This window comes from Ischnura elegans, chromosome 3, assembly GCF_921293095.1.
Source record: "Ischnura elegans chromosome 3, ioIscEleg1.1, whole genome shotgun sequence".
Lineage (NCBI taxonomy): Eukaryota > Metazoa > Arthropoda > Insecta > Odonata > Coenagrionidae > Ischnura > Ischnura elegans.
The window spans coordinates 52,104,710-52,113,253 of NC_060248.1; positions in this window are offsets into that span (position 1 = coordinate 52,104,710).

Here is an 8,544-nt window from a genome sequence, read left to right on the forward strand (position 1 = left end):
GCCTAGCCTTAATAGAGGAGAAGCTTGCGGCTCGGGGGCTTGCGTCACCCACTCGTGTGCAAATACCTTGCTATTGTAAGAGGACATGTTTAATGATGCATTCACCATGCTAACTGACGCATATTTTCGTGCATATTTTCAACTCTTCGTGTTCTTTTCGCCTCCATAATTTTGAGTCGAAATTTAAAAAAATAATTTCTAGCACCATCAAGAGTTTTTGACTCTTTTTTTCCTCAAAAAGACCCAAACAACCAAATGGCACTTGTGGATATCAGTCTTGAATCCCTTGACCTCCTCCTAATCACTTAAAAAAGTGCTAAATAGTCCCGAAAGAACCTCTGGATACAGAAAAAAATGAAAATCAGTTCATTCAAATCCTTGCCAACATAGTTTCCTCTTATAAAAACTTCTAAGCATCCCTAAATCAAAGACCCTCGTATCAGATTTAAGAAAATAAATATAAACAAATAATATATGAAAGACAGTTCCTGATTAGGACTCAATACATCATCATCATCATTAGTCAACAATCCTAAGATTGGTTTGACGCAGCTCTCCATTTCTCTCTCCTATCCGCTAATCTCTTCATAGCTACATATTTATTCTCTTTTACATCCTTTATAACCTGTCCAATATAACTCATTCGGGGCCGTCCATTGCCCTTTTTCCCTTCCACTTGTCCTTCAACGATTGTCTTCATCAGACCATCGTGCCTCAAAATGTGGCCAACTAAGTTGTCCCTTTTTCTGCTTAATGTTTTAGGAGGCTTCTCTTTTCTTCTACTCTCCTTAGCACTTCCTGGTTACTCACACGGTCAATCCATTTTATCTTCATCATTCTTCGGTAGCACCACATTTCGAATGCTTCCACTCTTGACTTCTCTGCTGCTGTCAACGTCCAAGCCTCGCTTCCATAGAGAAACATACTCCATATATAGCATCTGATGAATTGTTTCCTTACTTCTATGCTGGTATTTTCAGCTGTAAGAAGATTCTTCTTTTTGTAGAAAGCCCTCTTCGCCTGCGCTATTCTACTGTGTATTTCTTTCTTGGGTTGAAATTAAAACTCAAAACATACAGGTAGAAAATCTCCACAGTATTTTACGAGCCTCCTGAAAGGTAAGTCTCAGGGGTGTGCGCTTCATTTCTATGAGAAAAAATTCTGACGCATGTTACCGTGGTGCGGGTAATGCGGGCTCTCACGAAAAATGCGTCGATGGATATACCACTCTATAAGACTTTTATAGATGATCTAAAAAACAAAAACAAAGTTGTAAGTTGAGACAAAGTATGTTAATACGTTTAGTCGTACGACGAGTTAAAGCCCTCGCCTGCCAAACAAGAGGTCGTGGGTTCGAATACCGCCTGTGTAAAATGCCATTATGCAATGATATGGTTTTTCGTGCATTTTAAATTGTTAACATGTTGAAAACTCAATGAAAAAAACATAAGGAGCTGTTTTGGGTGGTATGGGAATAAATAAGTAAATGTGAAAGCGATTGGAGATAAAAAGACGTAAATAATTGAAGAAAAAAGAGAAAAACAACATGTCTTTGATCATTCTAGCGAGAGCAATGACTCAATGCATTCCGCAAGGATTGTAAGAGGAAAAAGTAATCACTAGCCATTATATCACGGATTTCGCAAACTCGTGAGAGGCTATTAACCCGGCAACTCTAACCCTGAAATACTTTCCCTTATCCGGGAAATTACGCTGTGTACGTTGGATGGAAGCCCTGGGCCATAAATGCGTGGAACGGTGACGGATATAGGGGTGAGTACATTTGGCAGAGGAAACTTGTTGTAGGTGGGATCTAAAGGGAAGGAAGATAAGGAAAATTCAGGCTGACCGGTAGAATATGGTATAGAATAATGGTTAGTCATGGAAAATAAAGGAATCTATGGTATAAAATCTGAACAATAATGGGCTATCTATAACAAGGGATTTGACGAGCTCCCACATCTACATCTGCATAATACCCTGCGAGCCACCTCTAGGGTGTTTGGCAGGGATCAATCACCAGAAGTGGACTCCCACATGCACACCACACGGTTCAAAAAACGTCACGCATACTAACAAATTATACTACCACATGCTGTTAGAAATAATAATAAAATTCAAAAACATGCATTAAGTTGAATATAAGTTAGTTGGCTACACTACAAGTCATCTAATCTATTTGTGAGTTCTAACGCTGCCGATATTATCTATTATTGATCGTGGATTCTGAATCTGTCTGTTCTACAGTCCATCTCTCTTATTTTATTTATATCATCTTATCTTCCGTAGTATGTTGGCGTTCGTTACCCATTTTTTTATCTAGTAAACCAAGGCCTTGATTATAACCATTGCAAGCTCTACCTACGTGGGAATTCGTTTTCCCCCCGCACCATAAAGGACTTTAATAAATGCTATTCGTAATTTCCTTAGAGCTTTTCTTTTTTATTTGTAAACAGCTGGTGTCCTAACACTCCCTGCCACACGCCGTTTAGGCGGCGTGCGGGGTATTATGTAGATACCTAAGTGAACAATTTTGACATTTTCTTATTAGAATTGTACGACGGGCTAATGAAATGTCTTGCATTTTCCTAAGCCAGTATAGATTCAAATGAAAACATTCTCAGATAATATTATTATTGATCTCGTTGATTAATCCGTGGATGAGTCATTTAAGCAACGCACAGTGGACAGAATTCATATTCTAGGGAAAAAATGGAAAAACCGACTTCATAATTGAGACAATTTTTGGCATGAGTCTTATTCTTGGAAAGGTGGGGCATTTGTTTTCGCTCTTTGGGTCACTTGGCGCGATAGCGCCGTTAAAAAACCCAAACTCCGCCGCGCCCAAACGTATCCTTTTTGCAGAAACGAATTTTAGACCGCGCTCAGTCGCATTTTGACAGTGAAGTGAAAAGCATGCAGTTTAGTGTCGAGTACAGAGGGCATATTTCAGGGAATTGGATAATAGTATTTAAGGTATGTTCTAAAAGTTCTTACAATTTTCTTAGTTAAGGTGTTATTTTAATTTTTTATGGTTTTTTAAACAACTGTTACCAACCCACGTTAATATTTTTTGTATATAAAGTTTGATTAGACTTGTAAAAAATGTTTTTGATATCCCAAGCTCATTCAATTGAGGATTTCAACAGAGTGCATTATAAAATAAGGCTGTGAGAAAATTCAATGCGGAAACGTGCGTAACTCAAGTTATCTTACTTTATCAGGCGTCATGCTGAGCGCAGACGTGGCGCACGGAGTGCTTTGCGGCCTTCTTCACGACAACAGGAAAACGAAGGATTCAGGGTAAAGGATAACTTAATCTAGAAATTCATGCTAAATGCGTGCGAAAAAGACTCTGTGAAGTGTATTAGTGTTTTTATTAGGAAGTTTTATTACAATTATTCTACACGTTTAAAGAAAAAAGGAGGGAATATAATAATGCTTTGACAAAATATCGCATTTAGCTTCAAAACCCATTGGTACTGCCTAAAGAAGTGGCTAAAACTGTTTTAATGCTAGTTGTAGTTAATATTCTGAGCCATCAACTTCGAAGAGAATGCCCAAGAAAATGTCAGGACACTGTACTGCCAGAAGTAAATGGATGAGAGGGCAGCCCTCCATTAAATTGCACATAGAAGAAGAACTCATTTTCGCGATCTCAGCTTGCCCTTCATTCTTCTGGGAGGAATGACGCTGCATTTATGGTTAAAGAAGTTACAAAAACCGCTACATCTCGGGGTAACAAAGTAAAAAGTGTATAAATCACCCTCACTGCCCCCAATACCATACACCAGAAAGGAACCATTGCCTATCGAGATCAGGTCAACGAAATATCTTGAGGATCAGAATAGGGGCAGAGAATTAAGACATCCTAAGATGTACTAAGCAAGCAGAAATAGTAGTGCTATCCTCCTGAAGTAGATATGGCTGGGACGAAAGAGCATGCTGAACAGAAATTGCATGGTTTTTTGAACCACCCAATGCAACGCATTGCGCGAGTGTTCTCCTACGGGTTGATACTAAGGGAGGAAATATTCACAAGCTATTTAAATGGGGGTGCGGTGGTAGCAGTGGTCAGACTGAATATAACCAGTGCTGTGAAATTTCTGAGAGTGCTCACAGCGATTCCTCTGTGTTTTTTGGAGTTACGATAACCTCGAACCTCTCGTGGGGAACACATATAAGGAGTATTTAATAAGGCTAAAGGGGGCAGTATAAGACAGTGTGCACGCAGGAGTGACTGATATGACGCTCGTTCATATCATCGAGATAATCTCGGTGCAGTTTCTTCGTAACGCGTGTAATTTAAGGCCGTAAGGATATAACCATAAGGAGTAGGAACTTAATGAATGAGTGGGGATAAACTCCATAGACTGAGTTTGTCATTGCAGTGAGTAGATAATTGTCAGCCGTGATGCCAAGAATTTTTATTCATACTTAGATTTGAATGGAGGTGCATGACGTTGATTTATAATAGCATGGAAAGTTGTCTCAATGAGGCTGAGTGGTTCGTGTCTCTCGTAAGAACGGAGGTCATAGTCGCGTAGCCTCGCCAATTTCAAATTCTTGGGGAAAATAGCGAGAGGAAAGGAAGCCTTTTATGTCATTATTGTTTTAGTTTATTGGAAGGGGGGGATTAATTTGGTCCTTGAAAGCCATTTCTTTTGTCTCTGCTTCTAAAACAATTGAGACGGAGAGGATAAAGCAAAACCGCGAAGGGACTGATTTAAAAAAAAACCTTGTTAATTTATTTTCATTCAACTTTTCTGTGAAAATATTACGAACACTCCATGAAAGGGATACGGTATAATTGTTAAGTTAAGGATTTAATTTATGACTTCTCTCCCTCTCCTGCGTATGGTGCTGGAGATTGCAACTCTCTGATGGAAACTTCGCGTTTTTAATCTCATGCCATATATGCCTTTGACATCCCCTTGTCTAATTTACTACACTTCATCCATTAAATACCTTAAAGGCAAACATTATGTGACCAGGTTGTCAATTTAGACTTCCTAGCTATCATCGATCCTCGAACCCGACCTTAGCCTTTGGCATATTTGATAATTTGTCAATAAGACTGAATAATTGTATATACCCCGAAAGCTACCTCAAAATAATTTGATAAAAAGCAAGAAGACGATTAAAGTATCGAGGAGGAGAATTCGTTATTTTTAGAATTATATACTCGATAGGATACTAAAGTTATCAATGCCAATATTTTTCGCATTGGTTGTAATTTTTACTCCTCGGGCTTCATCGCGTTGCATTATCTTCAGGCCTCATTATAATATCATGACTCTGAAAAAATTCCCTAATAAAATTAAAAAGTGTGGAAACTGGTAGGTACTTCTTTAATTACTGCGGGTGAATTTCAGGTAGATGACCCAGACCCTAAGCCCCAAATCGTAGAATATTATCCACACGTGTCATGGTGCGCTATCTTTCTAACGCAAGGTCATACATAATTTGTTCTCGCCGTTCAGCCGACCTGAGAATTTAATAGGTGGTTATAAACGTATCAATAACATTTCTAACGGTTTGGGATAGGTAAACGGCGATAAATCATGAAATAAATACTATTAGACACATGGGCCTACCCAGCGAGAGGCAGGGGGAGGAAGCTGCCCCCTTCCCCCCCTAGAAGCAAAAGTCACAAAAGTCTAAATCAGTACAGAATTGAAACGAAAGTATTCAACAAATTTTCTTTAAACCCACGAAAAATGATATATATTAATATAAGATATGTAACTAAAATAAAACTATTTTTCCAAGGAAATAACCTCATAAATTACGCCAACATACAACGGAAGATCAGATCATATAAATAAAATAAGAGAGATAGATTGTAGAACAGACAGATTCAGAATGTCATTTTTTCCACGATCAATAAGAGATTATAACGGCAGCGATAGAACTCGTAAGTAGATTGCACGTCTTGTAGTGTAGCCAACTAACCTATGTAAAACTTAATGCATGTTTCTTAATTTTATTATTATTTATAACAGCATATAGTAGTATAATTTGTTGGTATACGTGACGTTTTTTGGACGGTGTGGTGTGCATGTGGGAGTCCAATTGCATGCTGCATGCTGGTGATTGATCACCCCCTGCCAAACACCCTAGAGGTGGCTCGCAGGGTATTATGTAGAAGTAGAATAAAATCCCATGGCTTGCCCGCCCCCCCTAGTTATGATACTGGGTACGCCCTTGATTAGACATTCACGCAACCTTCCTTCATTATTTTAGCGGGCTTTTCTCGTATAACTTCTTGGTTTCCCCCGCCAACATGGTTATCACGTTAATTGCAATGCATCACGGATGTTTAAATATGGCATTAATGTTATCTAAGTGTAATTGTATAACGGATCATTTCCCATTTTTGCATCATAATGGTATGCGTTGGCTTTTATTGTCATCATTACTCGTGATCTGCGACCGTATTCCGGATCGTGGGCAGTACCCACCTCGACACTAAATTTCCGTCCATCAAGTTTCATCAGTGTGGTCTCCTTTACGCTGCCTGATATCCACTGAATGTGGTCCCCTTTTCTTCTATATCTTTTTCTTAGAAAATTTCCCCCGAATCTTCTTGAATAGCATCCGCTCCTTCCCTATAAAATGCCGACCAAATTTTCTGCCTGCTTACAATCCACTTCAAACGACTAGCCTTCATCTTCCGCTCTAAAGGTCTGATTACGCGATACATTAACACGTAGGAGGTAATGTCTAAGTGTATGAACGCGTGAATGAACTCGAAAATGCACCGTGTAACCACCCAGTTGTGCTAACGCATGCACAGAAAATAGAATCTGATTTAATTTGGTTCATGCATTCCTACATGTTCCGTCCCGGCCCACAAAACATGCAAACAGGCAGTAACTCACAGTGTACATATACCGTGTAACCAGGCCTTTAGTCAGCATAATACCCTGCCGGACACATCAATGGTGTTTGCGAGAGGATGACTTTTTTATGCAAAAATAGACCTTATATCACATTTCCATGGATTGAATCACACATATATTGATAATTAGGAAAATATATACTACGTATGCGGGGCCAATGTTATAAATGAGTATAATCGTGATGGTGTGTGTCCATTCAGTATGTCTGCATTGAGTTCGTGTGTGACAGGTTTATTGTTAGATTAAGATTAGAGTTTTACAACTGATGAGATTAATAATTTTTTACTTAGTGATGATCACATGGATCTCTACTACGGTTAAATAACTTTGCTCGCGTTTTTGTGATATCATTAAGTACTAAGTACTTTTTAACGCTAGCCGTAAACATCCTTACCCTTTGATCCCCCCAGGGGCTTAGTGCGCACGTGTCATTTCATAAATGAGACCTACAGACTGAAATGAGACATAGATTCGCATGTTGGGGATTTGAATAGTATATTAAGTATCACATTTATCCTTACATAATTTAATTCATTTTTGATCTTGGAATTTCCAAAGTGCGTAATCCTATATATTATTACAGAAAGGTCTTTTTCTGTCATTCCGAATATGATCCGTTAATACTGCTCCTACACTGATATATGAGGTATCATATTAAACGTCGAATCACTGGCTTTGGAAGAAAAATACAACCTCAATCTCAAATTTCAGCATTTACCCATAAATATCAATTAAACGTTTCGATTTTCCATGTCGATAATTCGCTCGGCGTGTATCCACTCTGCACATTTTTTGATTCTAAACTTCAAAAAAAGATTTAAAATCTGTTAAATCCATAAATAAACCAAAAAAAGGTAGCATAAGTAGGTAAAATCGTTAAAAATAAAATATAAGAACTATTAAGGTGTTTAACGCTCTTTAAAAGAGACATCGATGTAAGATATGATTTTTAAAAAGATAAGATATGATAATTTGATAGAATGATTTTTCCCCGATTTCAATATTATATGGACGTCTACTCGTGTAACCAAGTGAGGACGCATTCTATGGAATAACTTAAGGGTGTTCTATACCTCCGCGAAAAACGGCTCTGCAGACTTCAGGTTGCTCGCCATTTGCTCGCTTATTATACACTCTGGAGAGAACTTTTTTTGGATATGGTTTAAGCTAAGATTATTGTTCTCGGCAAGCGAAAAAAAAATATTTGAAAAGCATTTGTTAATTAGTTATTGGCGCTGAAAAACACAATAAAACGCCTGTTTTCTCGATGTAATTCTACCACGTAGAAAACGCGATTTGAATTTTTTTTTCGGGAAATGAGAACATTCATCCTTCTTCTTGGAAATAAGATACGTTTCATCAATGTAATATTTGTAATAACCACGCTATAGCTCAATTTCCCAAGCGTGATTTCTCAACGTCAAGCGCTTACGATCTTTTCTTCCATGGCGCTGCTGTATGATCCCCCACTCTCGGTGAAAGAGCTTCTCACCCCACAGCAGTCTCTCTCACTACCTCCCCTCCATCGTCTCTTGCGTCCCCTACATGTTTTTTTTTCCTCTATGCTTTCCTCGACCTAAGAAGCCCGTCTGACCCGTGGTCGGGCCCCAGCCCAGTTATTATCCGAAGCCCTATGTTC